The following is a 22,667-nucleotide window of genomic DNA, read 5'->3' as shown; positions in this document are numbered from 1 at the left end:
AACTCGTCCTAATCATATATCTCATGAAGAAAAATCGATTTGCATTTACCAGTTGCGTGAAAACACCCAAAATCGGACAACATAATTCACTTTTCCCGCTCAACGTTTTTCAAAAGAAAGGTTACTTCAAATGCTTTGAAATGTCTTCAAAAAGTTTCAACAAAATTCAAAATGTCTTCATATCTGGCATCCCTGCTCACCTCTCAGGCAGCAAGTCACAGCCCTATCTTATACGAAAAAGCTCATCGCGTTCTTAACCAACTCCCTGGTGCAAAGTTCCAGTGTCATGTTTACTTTTTTCCAATACGAAGAACCGTCATCTCACCCAGCAGCAGCAGCAGTTACGCAGCTTGAGAACCCAGCAGTTCGTCATAGGACTTGTCATCTTCCGCTTGTGTTTTTCTCGCGCAACCTTGTGTCGGATTCGTTTGATCACTGGAAGGAGTGTGTAACTTTCTGGGCACAAAACCAATAATCGTGGTCGAGACGTGTTCGCAAAAGGAGTTTCTTTCCGCTGACGAGTGGCGTATGGTGACGTGCATTTCTCCGGGAAAAGCTGGTTATTCTGAATATCCAAGTTTTATATAGACCGTGCCGGAAACTCGCGAAAATTTTCTTACTCTTCGCTCACGGGTGAACACAGAGTTGATGAGAAGGAAAAAAGTGTTTCCGAACACACCTACACATGGGTGTCAGCCGCGTATGAATCATCGAATTTCGTTGGAAGCAGGGAGAGTGAGAAGGTAGTGTAGTGTAGTGTGCGTGCATGTGTGTGTGCTGTGTTACGCAGAAAAAGTTGCATCACACATACGCACCGGTGTTTTATGTTCTATCGACAGCAAACGCATGAAGAAAACAAATTTCTTTCGATACCAATGTTACCGTGTAAGAAGGTCTGGCAATTATAGCATGTGTGTTCGTTCCATGAATACCTAACAAAAATCGATGGTGCGTACGATCAAGTGACGTTTGTTTACTATTCTATCTTTACTCACACTGTTGAATAAGCCATGATTTTCAGACCTCGAGCTCGTTGATATGCATTGGTTTCTTGATGTACTCGGGTTTCTAAACTGTCAATCGGTCAGTGTTTGATTCGGTACTGTGACAATATTGTTTTGGTAATTTATCTGACCGATAATGAAGTGTTGTGCATAAAACTATCGATTGTTTTTATTCCGATTCTATCATTGGAGAGACCTCTAATTTCGATTAGTTTTTTTCTTTGTTTCGACTCAGATTTTCGCTTCATTAGACGAGCAAAAATTTGGAAGATAATTCATTCACACGGTCATATTCTTCCGCTGTTCTGAGAATTGTTTCCATAAATGAGTTAATTGGAAGTGTCCGGCAGTGGTCGAGGGAAGCTTGAGCGATTGAGGAGAGGTCCGCGTATAATAAAAAAGAAATCACATTAATTTTGCGCGTATTTTCTCATTCGCGCGCTATTCGCAGCGAGTTAAATTGAATTCAATTTATTCTTCCACTTATTCCGAACCTCGCTGTCTCTGGTATGATGCCTTTTAATTTATTCAGTCTTGTCTTTGCATCCATCATCTTCTTGTGGCGAATAAGTGTTTATCGTGCGCTCCTTGTCGATGTGATTTGTTTGCTGTGCTGTTTGTGTTGTGCGGATGTCGCCGGTTAAAGCTGAAGTGATTTATGAATTAGCTGTGCGAGTACGATTCTGCTTCGCTGCGAAGATGCTACCCCCAACCTTGGATGAGGCATAAATAACACAGTTAACAATGTTATTATCTGTGTGTATCGGAAGGCGATAGATAAGAGAATAAAGGTAATTATGCTATGACTTTATTTCCCTTGTGGAATTCACTTTTAAATTGTTACGAAACTAGAATATATACGCGTTCGGTATATCATAAGCAACGACGGGTGGGTAATGTCGGGGACATAACCGTAGAGACGTAGGACTATACCTAGGGGTGTCCATTATTCGAATGTACAAAATTACAGAAAAAAAAATCAAAGGATAAAATAAAACCTCAGCACTCAGCAAACACTCAAACGTTTAGATTCAAATACGAAAAAATCAAAGTTTGACGTGCAAATGTCGTGCGGTGCAAATGTTGCAGGGTCAAGCATATCGTAATACACTGCGTTTCACAACAAATGAACAGTCAGAAGTGCAACAAAGTACTTCAGAATCATTTACTGAAGTTTTACATCAAAAACAATGTGGTAATTGGGTATCAATTCATAGAATCCGAAAAGTTATGCCATGATTTGATGAATGAGGGCTTCATATTCTGGACTGGTCAGCTTGTTTACCAGATCAAAATCCTATCAAGAACTTATAAGAAGTGATCGTACGAATAGTAGGAGCAGTTTACAAGCAGTATGAGTGATCTGAAGAGTCTGAACGGACAGTATCCTCTGTGTAGAATGTGATACACACTACAACATCTGGTTCTATAGTTTTGAAACACTGGAATTTTAGTTTTTTGATTGTTTCGCGCCTAAACACAATAATAAAGTTCAAATGGCAAGTCTTTCAAATGAAGATAGATTTTATATCCGACATTATATACTTCGATTCAACCGACTTCTTACATATCTCAGGAAACTCAGAAAAAATGAGTGGTTCTATAGTTGTGAAACGCAGTGTAGGAATTTACCGTCTGGTATCGTGATATAATTGGGCTTTGCACTCCTCATGAATGACTGTGTTCTACTAGTCAATTCCTTCATTTGATACAAATATTGATGGGGTTTAGAGAAATTATGTAATCTGCCATTTTGTGGTGGCGGCCATTTTGGATTTGCATTTTTCATAAATAACTGTGTTCTACTAGTCAATCCCTTTCATTTGATACCCATATTGTTAGGGTTTTGAGAATTTGAGAATTTTGTAGCGGTCGCCATCTTGGATTTTCAATATCATGAAATATGCAGTTTTATAATGATTGCAGAGATAAAGTTGTGTTCCAAATTTCAGATCAATCGGTCAACAGGAAAGAGGTCAAATTTCAAATCATGTGGTACAGCGCCATAGACAAACATGTTACATACAAACATACAAATATGTCACGGCTAAACAAAACCGTTTAAAAACTCCAGCATTTTATCAAATCGAGTGCGATTAGCCACTCATTCACCCGGCGCGACGCTTCCACCGTTTTTAACACACTTCGATAGGCTCTCCTGCTCCACATCCCATTGAAACTCCTGTCTCTCACTCTTGCGGTATCGCACCGCATACATCCCCGGCAAATGCAGCAATATCTTATGCTGAAAATCAATTTCAAGATAGCGTCTTTCCTGCTTGGCGTCCGATGATAGAATGTGGCCAAGCCCCACCATCGCTCACTTTATATAGCCTTATAGTTAACCTTGTAGTGATCGCCTATATTTATTTATAATCTCTTTTGTCTCTCTCCCAGTGTTTGCCAAATGATCCATTCACTGAAAAAATCGCTTTCGTTCGTTCAAATATGGTCATATAGAAATCATTTCCCCCAGCGGCATTCTTTTGTTGTTATGTGCTGTAAATCACGACACAAAATAGAATGAGACAACTTTGCATCGGTTCGCACTTCATGATACACCGACACGCAAGCAAAACCATCATATACCGTTTCGGTGCAGAAAGTTTATTTTCTTCTGTGCCTCTAACATCTGCATATCGACCTCTCCATGCATCATGGAAAAATAGGATCGTACGGGACTACGCAAAGCAAACGATTCATATTCAGCTAATGTAACAGATACTGATTTTAAAGTCTCAGAGAGTGCAAACTATATGATTATCTAGCTCGATAGAGGCTAAGGGAAGGGTAGTCGGATTATATTTTCCATTTTTAATGCCGCTATCCCTTGAAATATGTATATTCATATAGACCGCATAGTTTTACTAGCACCACCGCTCTCTTTTCCCATTCGTTGCTCTCCGCAAATGGTGACCGAATGATGACGTAATTTTTCTTGTATCATTTATTGCTTTGCACTTGTCTGTGCAGTGGGTTTCGCTATAGTAGAGCGGGACGATATATGCGGTTCAAACTTGTATGCAGGCTTCGAAAATGGTTTGCGATGTTTGATACAGCTCGAATATGCAAACAACAGTCTTCGTTCCTCTCTTGGTTTAATCATGTAATGTTACACAAGTGATTACTGTCATTCATACAAGTATCTGAATGATCCTCTCATATTTGGTTATATGTTCGTGAGAGGTTACCTGCATGACACATTGTGTATCATTCGATTTTGATCGAAATCCAAACACTGCTCTCTCCTTCGCCTTGTCCATACGTTTCGCCCGTACCCGTGGTTGCATGTAATGCATAGCTGTTTGCTGCGGGAGCGTAAACAAAATGTATGGGAAAGTAGGGAATTCTTTCTTCCAATTTTTCATCAATTTGAACTTTATATGAGCTGAAAACCCGTAATGTGTAGCATATAAACAATTGCTGAGGATATTTCCTATCAATGTGTGTATTTGGAACCAAAATCCATTCATTAATTGAGGAGGTATTAGCTTGAGCTTGAGCTTGGGTAGACTGTACAATTCGTAGTTGCTCTCCGTGATTGACCTGAACCAACCAAATTGCACAAAGAACACACAGAATGACGCTTGGGACTAGCAAATCATTCTCGTTGTGCAATTTTCGGTGATTCGAGCTTTGAATTATCAATAACGACGCCGGCCACGTCCTTACAGTCACCGGGGGAAGGGAAGGAATGTTAGTATGATATTCGCCGCCCGAAGACCAGAAGTGTCGCCTCTATAGCGTGGTTCCCTAGCTTTTATCATGGAAGGAATATTTGTTAGTGGGATAGGTTTAAAATCAGGATTCACTGTGGTAAGTGATGTGATTCTGTACTCATTAATTGGGGAGGTATTAGCGTTCAAAAATTGAACACTTTTTCACACCGAAATATTGAAATGGGCCGCTATATTGAAAGGTTAGACGTAGTCCTACGTCAAAACATGAAGAACATTTGAACATGTACGGGAAAAATCATATATTTGCTTGTGTACTGTTTTTGTGCGGTTTTTTTTGTGCGATTTTTTTTGCGGTATATGAACAGATGCATGTTTGACGAAGTTATTGTTCATTTTTTTTTTTCGATGGTTTATATGCATTTCAGTCTGAATTATCCACTTCTCAAATCATTCCCATCCTTCTATCAAATGCTCTAAGTTGTGCATGACATTATTTTTAACAGCAACATGTTTCGACCAAAGGATTGCCAAGATGGCCGCCTTTTTGTAGCATAGAAAATCTTGAGCATAGAAATCATAACCTCAAATTAAAAATGAAGTGCTCCGCGCGTTTCTCCAGCAGTATTTTGGTTTGGAGTTCTTTGGAAGTTGAGATATCTGACGTATGAAATTTAATACGCTGAGCCGATACAGTATCAAAAAAGGAAATCATTTGAATACAAAACGGAATGAAAACGGTTTTATTTCCTAAAATTCAACTTCAACAACTTTTTTCATAGTTTATTAGCACTTTCGTGTACTGCCGTTCTACGCATAATTGTCCCACGGTTCATAGGGATTGCGTAGAACATAGTACAGTTATGCGTAGAACGGCAGTGTATCGGATTTAGTATTACTGAGTATGATACCGGAAAAAGCACTCCGAAGGGTGCAAACCCACATCACACTTCAAGCAAATATACGTCGTACATCGGTTGCAATACGCATACCTTCGTTGGGTACCAGTTGGATTCGTATAAATGAAATGATTTATTCCGTCAAACCTAACGTTCGATGACTTCGAGTGTTTAGGCTTGATCTGCATGAACTCGATTCTTGCTGGATTTATGTCACTCATCCGAATTTAAGGTCATTTTTTCCCAGTGTCTGGCTCTCCGCTTCTTGCTGCTGCCCGAGGAGCATTCTTTTGATTGGCATCGTTCAATGTTGCTCTCGACATGTGCCGGAAATATTCACGTTCACAACATTCAAATACGGCGAATTTCAGCCTGCCTTGTATTGATCACCTACTGCTGAAGCGAGAGTCGATAAATATTGAACAACAATATCAATGAACACCAGTGGAATGAACAGCAACATTAGCTTGCCATGAAGTTCATTTTTCATTTGCATCTACATTTTGGCCATGATATTCGTAACGTCAACTTAACGTTCGTGATAATCATCTGAAATTATTGACAGTAATAAAAGTGCCTGAATGCAGGCTTTGCGAAAATCGTTCATGCTGTTTTCGTTCAATATACCAGACAAAGTTCACGCGTCTCCACTCTTGTGTTATACTAATTATAACATATATGGTGTTAAGTGTCAACAGAAGAGAATTCATCCGACACTGGGAAAAAGCTAATTCCTTCATTCGTGAATAAATTTTGATAATTTTTGGCACTGCTCCGAGTCACTATCTCTAGCATCCACATCGCTGTCTCCACGATGATGACAAAGTCAATATCATTTGTTGACACTAGATTTTCGAAAGCGTCTTCGTACAAATCAATCAGATAATTGTACAGCTCCTCCGGATTACCGGGAAGCTGATATATCCTATTGAGAAAAAAATATACCGTATGCATAGTATACATAGATTTTTTGACGTAGAACTACGTCTTTCAGGAAGGGTGCCAAATCAGAAAACTGATAAAGTTTTTGACGTAGGACTAAGTCTTTGATTTCTATATAGGGGGGTCACTCTACGAAAAATGTAACGTTTATTGAGAATTTTCAAATGCTTATTACGCAGAATCGTTCTTACGATGTTATAATTTATACCACTAGCGGACCCGGCAAACTTCGTCCCGCCGGAAATTTGTTTTTTGTTATCAATACCTTCAAACATTCACGTTTTCTTACTATGAGCAAGCAAGTATGGAAAGTTCATTCGCTCATTTCTCCACACCTAATTATAAATCACTGTTATATCTGCTTGGAATAATCATGGCGAAAAGAATGCAGCAAGCAATCGTGAGATTGCACGATGGATCATTTTACACTCCCCGATCATCTTCATTCGGAACTGATAGTGAACATAATAAAACAAAGAATGGAAAACAACATTCAATGAATGAATATTCCTTTGGAAAGTTCGCACGAAACAAAATAACGAGTGAATCGAAATAGACTGTGTCTGCGTGTATGTATGATTTTATTTTCCCTTATACTCTTTTCCTTGTCAGCATTCAAGTGCACATGAATCCACTTTCCCGCTCACCAATAACTTGCGTTAATATGGTCTTTTGCGTTGGCTTAGATCGTTTCATACTAGAAACCAAAAAATGTCATTGTAATAGCGCACAGGAAACAACTCGATTGAAACTATCTACCTATATTTTACTGCCGCGATCGCGGCTCAATTATTGCTATTTGAGTGAAAAACGAATGATTTTATAGAGACACTTGCTGGCGCAAGCAAAAGTCTCCAATTTGATTCTATCACTATCTAACGTCATCCCGAGAGGCAAAAGAAAGAATGCAAAATTTTCTGAGAATAGATGAGCGGAATCGAGACAGTATTTTTCCGTTCTAATCGAGAATGAACGAAGGATAAGTGAATATTTTCTGTCTCAAATAAAGTAAGGCATAAACGGAGAATAGAAGGGTGAGTTTTATCTGGTGAGTGATGTGATTTTGCCCATACATGTGAGCAAGTTCATGGGTCGAATCGCAGAATTGTTCATTGATTGATCTCCTAATCGACCCCGTTGAATTTACCTTTTACTATAAAATTCTTAGTATTTCTAACAAAACTCATCATTATAATATCAGATTATTTTCAGACACAATTCTCGTTCAAGATTTTTCAACCACTTGCAAATAACATGTTTCTTCGTTACATGGAATAAATGTTTTGTACAGAAAATATGATAGCATAAATACAACCCTAAATCGGACAATTCCTTCCTCGAGTTCTGCTCTTATCAACACATTCGGCGATACTATTTTATTGGTATAGATAGAAGAAGATACACCCAGGTTTTTTTACGCGGTTTTTTAAGAGTTTTTTTTTACGCGGATTTCCAATTAACGCGGTTTTTTTTACGCGGATTTTCCAATTAACACGGTTTTTTCTACGAGGTACGTATCCCCCGCGTAAATAAAAACTGGGTGTAGAGGAGTGCGTTTCATCACATTAAAATCCATTTCCAGTTTCGAAATCGAAACAATTTCGCTAGCGCAAACATCAAATGGTCTAACAGCACTTGTTGTAGAACATATGGGATTTTTTTCCGAATTTTCCCTTTACCCTTCAGAGTTTCATTTGTATTATCAAAATATCACAAAATCGTGAGTATTTTCAGCCTGTTTTTTCGTTTCTTCCCTATAAATTTCATATTGAATGTGGTCAATGACGATATAATTTTTTGTTTACCGATTCACATATACTTCATCGACCATTCCACCCTGTTATGTGTCAGACTGATATTCCCTAATTATTTTCAGTTATGGCGGGTTTACATTAGGGAGATCTATAGCTATAGATGGATTTATTCACGTGAAAATAAGTGTAAACGGGTGAGAATAAATATGATGCACTTATTCGAGGTATATATAACTAGAATAAATTCAGCATATGTAAACGCTTGTGAATTTCTCACTGGTGAGAAATCACTAAAGTTGGATGCAGTTCTACTTCAGGTGAATAAATTCATCGAAAATATGAATATATTCATTATAGAAGTTTACGCTAATGATAGTAGAAAAATTGTAGGCATTATGAAACAATAAAAAATGTGTAATGCAATGTCCGGCTCGGACCTTGTCTCGTAGATGGGCTGCTTCGCGCTTGAATCCGGTCGCCATTAGAGGTAAATTAAGTAAAAACAATAAGTTATGTCTTGTCTCGTGTCGCGCCCTATAAGTGAAACTATAACTTTTTTTGTCCATTATTGTGCCATCTTGGTGCACTGTGGAATAAACTTCATTAGTTGTCTGCTGCAACATATGAAAAAAATTTGAAAAATCAAAAACAACTTTTTTGAAAAAATTAAGCTTTAAGTGTTCTTTTTAAAACCAAATAACCACAACTTTCCACAGTTAAACTTTTCACCATTCCCCCGTTTCTAGCGGAACACGCGCCAGCCAGTTATGCTGCGGGCAGAATATTGACCAGTGTCGCTTTTTCGTAGAAATAAAACCATGCGCCAGTGGAAAGCACCACCACCACCCTACCCCTTTTCGAGCATAGAATGTGTTGGGACCAAGTTTAAAATGGGTTTTTGACACACTGTCGTGATTACATGCATGTACTAAACTGAGTACCACACGAGTCGGGTCCCTATTAGGGGGAGTGGCTTGGTGTGGGGATACATGAAATATGGAATTCATGCTAGAATTGCTGCGTTCCCGTTTCATCAAACTAGTTTGCTGCGGTATGGTGGATACGATGGAGTCTAGCAATCGTAACCGTGATTTGGACTTCGCGTTGGTTTCGGTCACTGGCTGTGGACGTTCAACGGTTGTGATGGTTACTGTTTTTAATCGAATTATTTCTCAACTACTATGCAGTTTTGGTTGTGAAATTTTTGCCTTAGCGACAGCAATTCCGAGTGTTCATTCAAATCTGAAATATTCAAACGTTCTTGCATTTGTCTTGTCACTTAACAGTCCCCGAAGCGTTGCGACTTCTGTGCGGAAAAAAACTGTCAGTAGATTTACCCGTCACTCAATGGAATTTCTCACTAATTTGATTGATCGAGTGCGGTGCGAATCAACGTCACTTCTCAAAAGCCATCCAACTAACAGATAAAGTTCCTTATAACGTGATGGAGCATTATAAAAGGTGGACTTCTTGAAATTAGTATTTAAAATTGTTTCTATATAGAGCAATTCCCCGTCAAAACGGCCAAAAAACAGTCCGATTTTTTGGTACTTTGTACTTATGACGGAAACTATCTACAATCACGATTTTCATTATAATATAACAAATTTAAACTACGAATGATTTTTGAAATAGGGGTGTTCAAAATTATTGATCACTAGCTGACCCGGCAAACTTCGTCCCGCCCATTTATTTCTCGTTATCACATCCACGTTTTCTTACTAAGCCGCATGTTCCTGAGTCCAATCGCAGAACTGTTCATTGATTGATCTTCTAATCTACCCTTTGAATTTTTTTTTTACTATAAAATTTCATTACTTCTACGAGATCATAATATCAGATTATTTTCAGACACAATTCTCGTGCAAAATTTTTCATCCACAAATAACATGTTTCTTCGTTACATGGAATAAATGTTTGATACAAAAAATATGATAGGATGAAGACTGCCCTAAATCGGACAATTCCTTTCTCGAGTTTCGTGTCATAACATCATAGAAACATTTCTCGTACCCAAAAACTGTCTGTGCAGTGGTTTTCGCTATAGTAGAACGGGACGATATATGCGGTTCAAACTTGTATGCAGTCTTCGAAAATGGTATGCGATGTTTGGTACAGTTCGGATATGCAATCAGCAGTCTTCGTTCCTCTCTTGGTTTAATCATTCAGTGTAACACAAGTGATTACTGTCATTCATACAAGTATCTGAATGATCCACTCATATTTGGTTATATGCTCGTGAGAGCTTACTTGCATGACACATTGTGTATGAACTGAACTGAACAGTTTACGATATCTTCCCTTTTATCAGCCGTTTTATGTGATATCAGCGTTAGGAAGGACTGTTGTCTACTCGCTAGTGATGCGAAACTGTGCTTGACTAAAGTGAGACTAATATTTATATGGTTTTGGATTCCGACACAATTGTCGTTGTGGGAGACTACAATCTTCCCCGCTTAGTATGGGAGAAAGACGAAGACGTTGACGGCTTGTTGCCAACGAACGCTTCATTCGAATCGGAAATTACGCTAGTTGAATTTATGGTTGCCACAGGTCTCCTTCAAATCAATAGTGCAAGAAATGCAAATGGCCGCCTTCTAGACCTGGTATTCGTGAGTTTGAGCTAATCGTGCCGCCATCTGCCCTACTTAAAATTGATAGTCACCACATGCCGTTGGTTCTTCGCATCGACGTGAACGAAAACTTTTTGCAATCTCCTGGGAACACAACTCGAACCGACGACTTTGATTTTCGTTGCTGCAGTTTTTCCGAACTCAACAGAGCTATCTCTGTCACCGACTGGGTTACGTTGTTTCTCGGAATGGATACAGACGAGACGGTGCGCATATTCTACGACACTTTGTATGCAATCCCGGATGAGCATGTCCCACGTGGACATCTGAGCTGCAGCACCTTCATAACGCAGTTTGCAAATCCCGTAAGCGTTACTTCCTAGCGCGAAAGTATGCAAATTACAGCAACCTTCGTACAATTGAGACTTATTATCATGAACTACAAACCAGTGCGGTGAAAATTCAGTCTCAATCGAAAAAAATCGACGAAAATGACAAAGCATACCATTCGTCACAAAAGAAAGCATTCCTCGATCGCTTGAACTTGGCTAACATTGTCAACTGAGATCCGAAAGGGTTCATTGTCGAACGAACGCTATTCCTTCTCATTTGAATGCGATGAACGCATTTGGCCGAACGAGAACAAATAATTCATTCTCACAATCTCGGCTTTCCGCATTGAAGTATGATTTCGGTCATATAACCGGGGCATACACAGAGCAGGCGATGGGAGAGCATTTAATAATGCCCCTTGGTCATGTGTTAGCATCACACTCCCACAGTAATGCGAGGAGCGTAAGAATGAAAGAAATAAAAAATTCACTCTCGTCGGATGTCAATTGAGTGTCGGTCACTAGTTCAATTGATAGGGACAAACGTAAATCACAAATAACAGCATGACAAGCGGCTTGAATGAAGGTGTGTTTATTTTCAAATCGAATGGAAGGGATATATTGAGAAGAGATTCGTATGAGCGAAACATGCCTGTACATCAAAGTAGACAATGATCCCGCGATATTGGTTAGAAGAGAAGTGTTGTCAACTGAATCACCACTGCTACAAACCGCATCATTTCGGAATTACATCGTCCGTCTGGAGACGACTGCGAAGCAAAATCCCTCCTATTTTTGGACGTTTATCCGCAATCGGAAGCAGTCAAACCGATTCCCAGCGAAGATGACATATAACGGTAATATAGCTGATTCCCCCGAAGGCTTGGCATATGTTTTCGAAGATCATTTTGAGGAGGTACATAGCACGAATTCACCAGTTTTCGATTTGTATTTACCACTGTTCGAAATAACTCAGCACGATGTTTTATCTGCCTTGAATAGACTTGAAGTGACCAAAAGTTCTGGAACTGACAAGTTTCCACCACTGTTCCTAAAAGAATGCGCCTCATCTCTGCAGACACCATTAACGATAATTTTCAATAAATCGCTACGTCACAGCACTTTTCCGCAGCAGTGGAAAACCGCTTCAATATGTCCGATCTTCAAATCAGACTCTAACCATGCCGCTGAAAATTATTGAGGCGTTTCCATCCTATGTTGCGTGGCGAAAGTATTTCAGGGACTAGTTCACAATGTGCTATATGCTGCATGTCAACCGATGATATCGAAGTATCAACATGGTTTGGTCAGTTAACGATCGTCAACGACCAATCTCATGACGTTCAATAGTTTTTTGTCAACGCAAATCGAGCTCAGACACCAGGTAGATCCAATTTACTTCGATTTTTCGAAAGCGTTCGACAAGATTTCCGAAGCGCTCGTAGTAGCCAAGTTCAGTCACCTGGGTCTACCGTATTGGATAACTGAGTGGCTGCGTTGTTATTTATCTGGAATACGCTAACATCAATGGCTCGCATTCTCGATTTTTTCCCATCACACCTGGAGTACCGCAAGGAAACGTTCTCGGTCCGCTTATTATCGTTTTATTTATAAACGACCTGTGCCGCCGACTGAATGCTGGGAAACTGCTCTACGCCGACGATTTGAAAATTTATAAAGTGATAACATCTCATCTTGACTGTTGTGTGCTTCAAGATGACATAGAAGAGCTATGGCTGTGGTGTTGGGACAACGGAATGGAATTGAACATAACATAACAGTGTCGTTCACTCCTCGGCAGTCCCGAATCGATTCCATACGGGACCTTGGAGTCGTCATAGACAGTAAAGTGTCACAACCGCCAAAGCGTTTGCATGTCCGTCGCAGCAACGCTATACTGTTCGTTAGTCCGCAGCATTTTGAAGTATGCTGCCTGCGTGTGGTCTTCGTTCCACACTACGCAAATTTCATTCGGATGGAGAGAGTGCAACGTAGCTTCATCCGATATGCTCTCCGAAAATTGCCTTGGACTGACCCAGACCATCTTCCGAACTGCACAAGCCGTTGCAGACTGATCGCCTTGGAATCGCTAGTTACTAGGCGTGCCAACCTTCAAAAACTTCTCGTATCCGACCTATTAAATGGTAATCTTGACTGTCCATCGTTATTATATAATGTATCGTTTTATGTGCCATCTCGACAACTACGTGAGCGTGATTTATTGTTTTTTAGTCGCCACACGACTTCTAATGGATTTCACAATCCCTTGGATAGATGTTTTCGTGAATTCAACAGTGTATGTGCGATGTTTAACTTTAATATGTCCAAACCCGTTTTTAAAAATAGGATTAAGACCTTATTATAGTGATACAGTCTGTGAAATTGATAAACAATTCGAGACGGTGATAAATAAATAACTAAAAATATTTATAAAATAAATTATTATTTTTTTATTACCCTTCGATAAAATGATACGCACGGTGGATAGCTTTAGTCGCTGGTCGGTAAATCTTAGAAGCACAAACAGTATAAATTGTTTGTTCTAAAAAAATATATTTCTCTTTATATTGATAGATGCGTAGAAATATGTCCAATCAATTGACCAAGCCAACATTTTTGCGATCTATCAAGAAATTGTATTTTCTTAAATTTTGCTATTTTCAAAAAATGTGGAAACGTAAAAAAATACTGACACTTTTTATATGGCACCTTTTTCTCCAAACGACCGTCATTTTGTCAAAAAACATGTTTTTGACTTGTCCGAGGTTCATGCGATAGCGGTATCTTTACTGATTCAGAATCTGTTCGATTTGTTTGTTTCAGTTAACCAGAAGGACTGAATCGTGTACGCCATGGCACAACTTTTTTTTGAACCCACTCACTTCATCATCTTGTAACTATCTTGTAATTATGAATATTTTTTTCTCGTTCAATTTTTGTTTTATTGCACAATGGTCCAGGAGATGTATTTAAGTGGAAATTAGCATTTAGAGCTCGACAATTATTCTCTAGACAAAAACTGTGTTTGACAAAGTTGTTACATATGATAGAGCGCTCATTTTTATGGTATCAAAAATAGGGTGACCAAAATTGTCGATGAAATAAAAAACCTTACTTTCTTATCTTTATAGATAGAGGTAATCATAGTTCGACAATGTTGTAGTTCCAGTTATTTGAGATATCTTTGTAGAACAAAGTTTTTCCCATCTCTTGAAATAGCGTCTAAAAAATGAAATTGCATGAAATAGCATCTTTTTCTAAATTAGGTTAGGGTCACCATGAAAAAAACGGTTTTTTTGCTTTTCAATTTGTTTTTCAAATTCTATATACAAACTGTCTTCGGAAGACTTTTAGAACTTAATACAAACATTTTGCGATGCAGAAGTTGTTAATATCTCAACTTCACTCAAAGTTATTGATATTTTTCCCCAAAAAACATGCTCTTTTCATTTGTTTGTCATCCTTTCTGGGGCAAACATAAAAAATGTTTGTTGACGGAATCTGAAAGAACAAATTTCACTCTATATTCACTTTTTAAAACTATTTTATTTTTTGTGTTCGAGTAAATTTAAATTGAAACTATGAGATTTTGGGTAAAGAAACATCGATAACTTTGAGTAAGATTAAGATATTGACAAGTTATGCATCACAAAATGTTGGTATTGATTAGCTCTAAAAGTTGTACTAGGACAGTTTTGGTGTAGGATTTGAAATATAAAAGTTAAAGCAAAAAAAAACCTTTTTCATGGTTACCCTAATGCAACTTAGATAGAAAGTGCCAAAACCAACTTTGTGGGAAATATTTGTTTTTTTAGACAAAAACTGTCTTCAACAAAGTTGCTACATATCATCGAGCGCTCATTTTCATGTTATCAAAAATAAGGTAACCAAAATTGTCGATGAAATAAAAAATCTAACTTTCTTATATATCTATATTTACATAGCTCGACAATGTTATAGCCCCAGTTATTTTAAACAGTTTTGTAGAACAAAGCTTTCTTTTAATATAATCGATGTAGCGCTTTTTTTTCTAAGTTGTATTAGGGTGACCAAAAAAAAAACGGGTTTTTTGCTTTAACATTTATATTAGTTAAATTCTACATCAAAACTGTCTTCGTACGACTTTTAGAGCTTATCAATACTAACATTTGCAGAACATGTCAATATCTTAATCCTACTTAAAGTTATTGATGTTTTTCTACCCAAAAACTCATGATTTCAATTTAAATTTACTCAAACACAAAAAATAACATAGTGTTGAAAATCACACATCATGTGGAGTGAAATATGCTCTTTCAAATGCCGGTAATAAATTTTGTTTATGTTTGCCCAGAAAGATTGACAAACAATTGAAGAGAGCCTATTTTTTGGGAAGAAATATCAATAATATTGAGTTTAGTTGAGATATTGACAAGTCCTGCATCGCAAAATGTTTGTATTAGTATGTTCTAAAAGTCTTCCGAGGACAGTTTGTATGTAGAATTTGAAATATAAAAGTTAGAGCGAAAAAACAGTTTTTTTCATGGTGACCCTAACGTAACTTGGAAAAAAGGCGCTATATCGGTTATTTCAAGAGATAGAAAAAAAATTTGTTCTACAAGGATGTTTCAAATAACTGGGACAACCACATTCTCGAACTATATTTACCTCTATCTATAGAGATATGAAAGTTAGATTTTTTATTTCATCGACAATTTTGGTCACCCTATTTTTGATAACATAAAAATTAGCGCTCTATCATATGTAACAACTTTGTCGAAGACAGTTTTTGTCTAGATAATAACTGTCGAGCTCCAAATGCTAATTTCCACTTAAATACATCTCCTGGACCATTGTGCATTGTTAAAAGATAGATATACAAATAAAGATATAATGGTTAGTTAACTATTCCTGGTTTTATTTTCTTGGAGCTCGGAAAAAAAATCCGAAATTCGTGAAATTCTACCTAACTCCTTCCATCAGATTGTGTACAGTCCACTTTGTGTGCCTCGGATCGCCAGTTAGCTTTAAAATATGGCTTCCACCAGTTTTTGGGATCTTTTTCAGGTTGATGATGGTCAAATATTTCTCGATTGGGCAGTGCTTTGGCGTGTTGGGAGGGTCTCTTGTCACAATGTTTTTGCCTGTATCATACTGTCAACCAGTACAAGCACAATTTTGCTCTCAAATATTCTCAGCCGATCAAATAAAGCTCAAACTTTTCCTCATATTGGATTTTCAATACATGACGACCAAACAATCGATTCGTAGGGCACATACATTGTCGTCAACGAAAGAAAATGTTTTTCTACTCTGCAGTTCGCCCCATTCCAATCGAATCCAAGCGAACCTAACCTAACAATTGTCGCCAGTCCATTTTCACTATAAATCCATCAATCCGACAGAAAAAGTCTGACCCCGATACGATAAATCACCGACAAGTTGTTTGATTTATTTTTGCCCCACCGAAAGCGAATAATGCTTGCCATATTCATCGGCGGAGAGACCAGTCTTGTAAACTGCTGACCTTTTCTATCTCTTTACTGCCGTATTTTTATGTTATCTTATACTTTATTACACAACAAACTACACTATATAGCTGTTTGCTGCTCATAACTAGAATAACGATGCTACCCAATATATGAATCCCATTTTCATTTCTTCATTCGTACGATAACAACGTGAAATGTCGCAATATTCTTGCTGTCGGTTGTGAAATGTGGACGGAAAATCCAAGGAAGTGCCCGCTCATGCGTGCAGTATTAAGCGAAAATTAGCTATCGATTTATGGATAAGAAGAAGAATATGATCTTGTCCTCTATCGGATAAAATCCGTTGAGAGAAACAAAAACAAGTGTCATATGTTTGTGTGACATGAACTCTTTCGCGTTGGCAGCTCGATTTCATTAACACGTGCAGCCTCGCATCAGTCCCTGGGGACTGACACTGAAATTACCTTCTGGTTTTCGCCGATCTCATCGGACCGACAGTGAACTTTTTGTTTGGAAAGCGTAGACACATGGAACGACAGTCAAAAAGTTACAAATTTATTTTTAGAAGAGTTCGCTATCGGTCCTTAGTTCAGCCGACGCTAAACGTTTTAATGCGATGTGAAATTTGTGATTCATGAAATTTTACAAACCTGTCCAACACAAACATTGGTGATTTTGTGGTGGATGACCACCCCGTTTTATTTTTTTCCCAGATGTATGTTAGAATTTTACGGAACGTCATTAATGGGTCACCATCTTTTACAGTAGCCTTCTCTCAGTCTCTAACCCAAACGCGTTTGGTGTGGGGGAAGTACATAAAAAGGCTCTTGGAAGTGCGAAAGTGCCGTGTGTCTTCCTAAGCTCCTTTCCATACACCCTTGGACGGATCGTCCAGACGGTGGTGGCGTGGGATGACATGCCACAATAATGGCGACATTTGAGAGGTCCAAAAATAAGGTGGAGTTTGTCTGCGAACGATTCGAGACATATCCAAGGGATAACATAGGTAAGTTTGGGGCTGGATAAAACTCTCGGCTGCAATTCAGAAGGATGTAAGAAGACATTCATGAGTTCGTTACTGTGCGACAAAACTTTTTCCTCTGTCAAAGAATGCCTATTCAAGAAGCCTGGGTTAGGCTTCAACAAGTATAGATTGGTTGAGTATGGGATTATATTATTTTCCGCATACTTTCAAGTTCAACAACCGTTATAACTAGGGTGGTCTCCCTGGTAAGCTCACCTTTGCGTCCATTTTTCTTTCATATACACACTCGAACAAGTCAATAGCTCTTGTCACGAATATTGAGTCTATTATTCGCTGCTGTAATCCACTCTTCGCTTCGGTTTCCATTTTGGTTCGCGTTCGCGCCAGTGGCACGCACTTGACTCGCCTGGCTGGCGTCGCGTGTGATCCATAAATTGATCGATTGCGAGCAACAAGCCCTTTTCTCACCCTTCCCAGGAAAGGAAGGAGACACAGATACCGTGTCTCAAGGCCGCACCTAATGGGGTGATATACGAGTATTCCGACCTGCTAGCAACCTTCTGCCTACCGATTTTGTTCGACGTTCGACGATGACAGTAGCAATAATGATGGGTAGCCATAGCTCAAATAATGGGTGGAATCTGGTGGAATTGGTAATAAAGATGGGTGAGTTGATAGCGCGATGCGAGAAGTTTATACAGCTCGTTAGTTCTATGAAGTTTGCCCTAGTATATCACACATTTTTCTAATGTGCTGAAAATCGGGAAAAACTGTATCTCTTCGTTGCGTTTTTTCGAGGTTATCGACATTGGGTAATTACTTATTCATCACGACGGCGGTTTCGTGTTGAGCGTTCCTTTAATGGCACCAGCTGGACCTAGACATGACGGAGGGATTATTGTGAAACATGACGGAAATATCAATACAGGGCTTGTCACGGCTGTGCACACTACTGACGGACTCTCGTCTGACGCTGGAGGCCGCTGTCATGTGATAAAATACCGATCAAGTGTTTGAAATATTTGGTGCTTGATCTGAAAACATTCTATACAAAAGGGCTTCTTTTCCTGTAGGCCAAAATCAGCCCACTGAATAGAAATATACAGGCAAACCTTTTTTTTTGTGCGAGGGATAGGGACCGCACAAAAAAGTCGCATAAAAAAATCGTGCAAAACTTCACCAGCAGCTTTAAAAAACCGTGTTCGGTACACATTTTGAAAAAAAAACTTTTTTTGTGCGGTAGATAGGGACCGCATAAAAAAAGTTTCCCCCAAGAAAATAACTCAAATCCACGCCATTCACCGTTCAATTTCCTTTTGTTTCCCTGCTTTGCAATGAAACATTTTGCCTTTTCGGTTGCGCGTGGCTGTTTTGTGCTTTTAGTTGCATGTCGAAACGTGTTGCTGTTAGAAATCATGTCATGCAAAAACATAGAAAAACTTAGAGGGGGGAATGATTTAAGAAGTGGATAATTGAGACGCAAATATGCTTTTTCGCACTGAAATGCATATAAACCATATAAAAAAAAACTAAATGGACGATAACTTCGTCAAATATGCTTCTCATACACCGCACGAAAAAAGTCGCACAAAAAAAACCGCACAAGAACAGAAAATCGCACAAAAAAAAAATTGGCACAAAAAAAACCGCACAAAAACAGGTTTTACTGTATGATGTTTTAATTCACGGAATAAACAACAATCGTATTAAAAATAACACGGGCGTTGAAAGAAGTAACAAACGAAGTCGACGAGAGCTGATTTCCACATTCCACAACTGGCATCATAATACTCAATTGTGGCTCATAAAAGTCAGTGTCCATGGCCCTGTAGCGGTCATAATTCAACTGTTGACACATTTTTGACGTAGTTTTGACAAATCAGAAAACAGGTCACGTTTTTATGAAATAAAGTTAACGTTAATAACTATTTTTCCTGCGATTTTAACGGATTTTAACGATTTGCATACCAATCGAATCGGATTTTTTTAAAGATTTGTTTGATAAGGTTGATTGTTTGAAATAATGTCATATGTCCCCCAACGTTTTAAAATGTTTGTATGTATGGAAGCAGACATCTCTTTCTTTTTTTCTTTTTTCATCTTTTTTGGGATTACACAAAAAAAAAAGTCCAAACGACGTCAACGGGAATCAAACCGAGGCCGGCTGGAATGCAAGACTGTTTTACACGATCTTGCTATCCACATAGCTAATGATGCTGTTGAGGAGGAGTGTGATAATATCACATCTTATTACAAATTGAAGTTGAAAATTGTTTTCTAATTTTACTCCTAGAAAACACTTTCGAGCATAAAGGAGATCTATATCCATCTCGGTCTGAGCCGTGGCCAAGTAATGCGTGCTTATTTGAAACGTGTCTCTTGTTTCGCTCACTCGTATTAATCTTATATTGCCGTACCATATATATTATACAAATGCTTACCAGTATTTGTGAGTCATAGCATTTTCTGTCATTTTTACGCTCATTTAATGTAATAAATCGGGATGACAAAACATGAGCTAAAAATCAATTTTGGGTGTAGCTTTGTTGACGGTTTTAACGGTTTTCATAAACGGTCATTCTCGCAATGTTTCATTTTTATCGCTGCAACTGCGTGCATCCGTTAGACGCGTGTTTGATGCTTGTTGAATGGCGAAGCACGGAAGATGTCTCTCTTTAAATACTCAGTGATATAAAGAAACAAATAGCCACATATGACCAATTAGTGTATTGTTCTCGCAAAGGCAAGAAAGAATCGTTGCTTCTCGAAATGATTCTACAGAACCACGCAAGGCATTGAACCTTTTCAGGGTCTCCGGAACTTATTACTAAAGAGTTATTTATCAAATTTCGACGTATTCACAAATTATATCCGAAATGATAAACCAACAAATTAAAAAAAAAAAGATTGCTTAGCTCTACGTCCTAAGCGGTCGTGTCTTGGATACAACCCCTTGAATTTGTTTAAGAAAGACAAACCACTGGCTAATAAAGTACACCAAACAGTCACTTCTTCAGGATGCAACCTGACACGGATTCTGCAACAGTTTCGCTTCTTGATGATTACATCGACCATAAAATTGACAAAAAGCGTGTTGCGTTTCTGGAACTGAACCATAGTTCTATTCATTAAATGACACACAAATAATGAACACAAAACAAGTTAAATCTGTCAAAATGCTACACAATAAGACTTCTCAAAGGTTGTACAGTTTAAAGTCCGCATACACTCAGATTGCTCTAACTTTTGATCCGTTGGGTAAAATCATTTAAAATTCGCGTAGACATAGTTTGATGTGTATCGTTTTCGCTCTGTGAGTTGATTTCATGAGGTGCGCAAAAGTTTTCAAAATGGCGACGAAAGAACATAGCGTGAGCGATAAAGTTTTGCACGAGTACTTCGAGAATAAGTATCTGTCGCGAATTCCACGGTGTCTGGTGTCATAAAACGATTCGAAAACGTCTGACTGTTGATCGAAAGCTGGACAAAAGCTGCAGGTCAACGAGAACAATCACAAACGCGAGGTTGGGCCCATTAAACGGAAACCGAACGCCTCAGTTCGAGATGTGGCTAAAAAGCAAGACTTTCGTGCAGAATATTACTTGGACTACGTTCGTATTGGACTTTAACCAGACTTCAGGAAACCTGTGTGTGACTTCCAAGGATAAGTTGGATGTTTCCGAAAACCTCCGGACACAGAAAATGCCGAAGGTCGCAAGAAATTCTTAATTTGACAAGCGATTTGTACTTGCGGAAAGCGGAGTACACCTTTCGCCACCGCAAGCACCATGAATGGACAGGTATAGTTGGCCGTATTTGGCATCGTGCCACTACACGAAGGACGCACTAAATTGGTATAAGACGAATGATGTCGATCATAAACATATACCGCTGCTTGCTCGCTGTCTAGAGCGACACTGAACTAAAAGTAGATACTGAATTCACTAAAAGTAGTATCTCAACCAAACTACATCTCTGAAGTTCCCATAAATACAATTTCCCAAGGTAATAATTCATAGATTATGCTAGCAGAACGGTAACAGAAAAACCGAACCGAATTGGTTGTGTGACGTCGATGACTGCAACCAGAGCGGAACAAATTTTAACGTTCAGTTTTCTACCGAAGAACGCCGCTCTCATCATGGAAAAATACATTTTTCACATCCGCCTTAAAAGGCACTGTTTAAATATTGCTGGTCTGATAGGTTTTCGAGAAGTTCTTGTGGTTAATTTTTCAGGTTTCCCAAAATAGTTCCCGCCGTCGCGATTGGAGCTTTTCAAAGGGTTCCTTCGATGATTAACGGAATATATCGCCAGTCCGATTGGTTTTAGATAAGTTGCCTCTCAGTTGCCTTCTAATGTTCCTCAAAGATAAGTCTCCGCCGTGAAGTTTGGAGTTCGATATAGAGACCGCTACCCTAGATCAAGCTCAAACTGCACTTTGACGTCATTTTTAACCCAGAAACAATGCTCGAATTTACGAAAATGTGAAATTGATCAGCGAAAAGGTCACAAATAAGAGGACATTCACGATTCATCAGTCATCTAGCTAGCGACCAGCGACCTGAAAAGCTTCAATGAGTTCATTCTTGTTCTCGCCGGAACATCTCTACCATCACCACCATTGGAACACTGTGTGCTGGATCGATTACACCATGACGATGGGTGACGATGTTCAGCATCTTTCGCAATTGTGTTGGCGGCAACTATAGCAATCGCAATGGAACGAATTTTCACCTCAGTTTTCAATCAATGAACACAGCTCATATTTTTCTAAAAATAATTCTTCCTATCCGGCTCACAATATTTTGTACTTTGACGCTTTTTCAATCCGGAAATAATGCACGAATCAGTGAAAATTGAATGATCGACCGGTCAGTCTCCAAACCCAATGAACCAAAAAAACTCTTCTAAATTCACACAAGCTCTCCTCAGGCAAACAAAAAATCATTTTGAATTTATGTTCCGGTTATCACTTTGTATTGGAATAACTCTTTAGAGAAAGGTTCGGTGCTCCTGAAAAGAGCCAG

The 22,667-nt window shown here is 38.7% G+C and overlaps 1 protein-coding gene across 6 annotated transcripts in view; it reads left to right on the top strand.

Annotated features, from left to right (window-relative positions):
* The first annotated feature begins 318 nt into the window (after window positions 1-318).
* The window catches only part of LOC129770050 (beta-arrestin-1), a 256,936-nt gene continuing 234,587 nt past the window's right edge, over window positions 319-22,667 (top strand). For 3 of the 6 annotated variants that reach the window (XM_055772651.1, XM_055772649.1, XM_055772652.1), the window contains exon 1: window positions 319-743. The gene's annotated coding sequence lies outside the window, so the exon portion shown is untranslated. Of the gene's footprint in view, window positions 744-1,097; window positions 1,122-22,667 lie in introns of those variants that run through there. The other 3 variants (XM_055772645.1, XM_055772650.1, XM_055772647.1) reach the window with 3 other exon arrangements.

The sequence above is a fragment of the Toxorhynchites rutilus genome, chromosome 2 (assembly GCF_029784135.1).
Source record: "Toxorhynchites rutilus septentrionalis strain SRP chromosome 2, ASM2978413v1, whole genome shotgun sequence".
NCBI lineage: Eukaryota > Metazoa > Arthropoda > Insecta > Diptera > Culicidae > Toxorhynchites > Toxorhynchites rutilus.
This window is presented reverse-complemented; position numbering and strand designations above follow the sequence as displayed.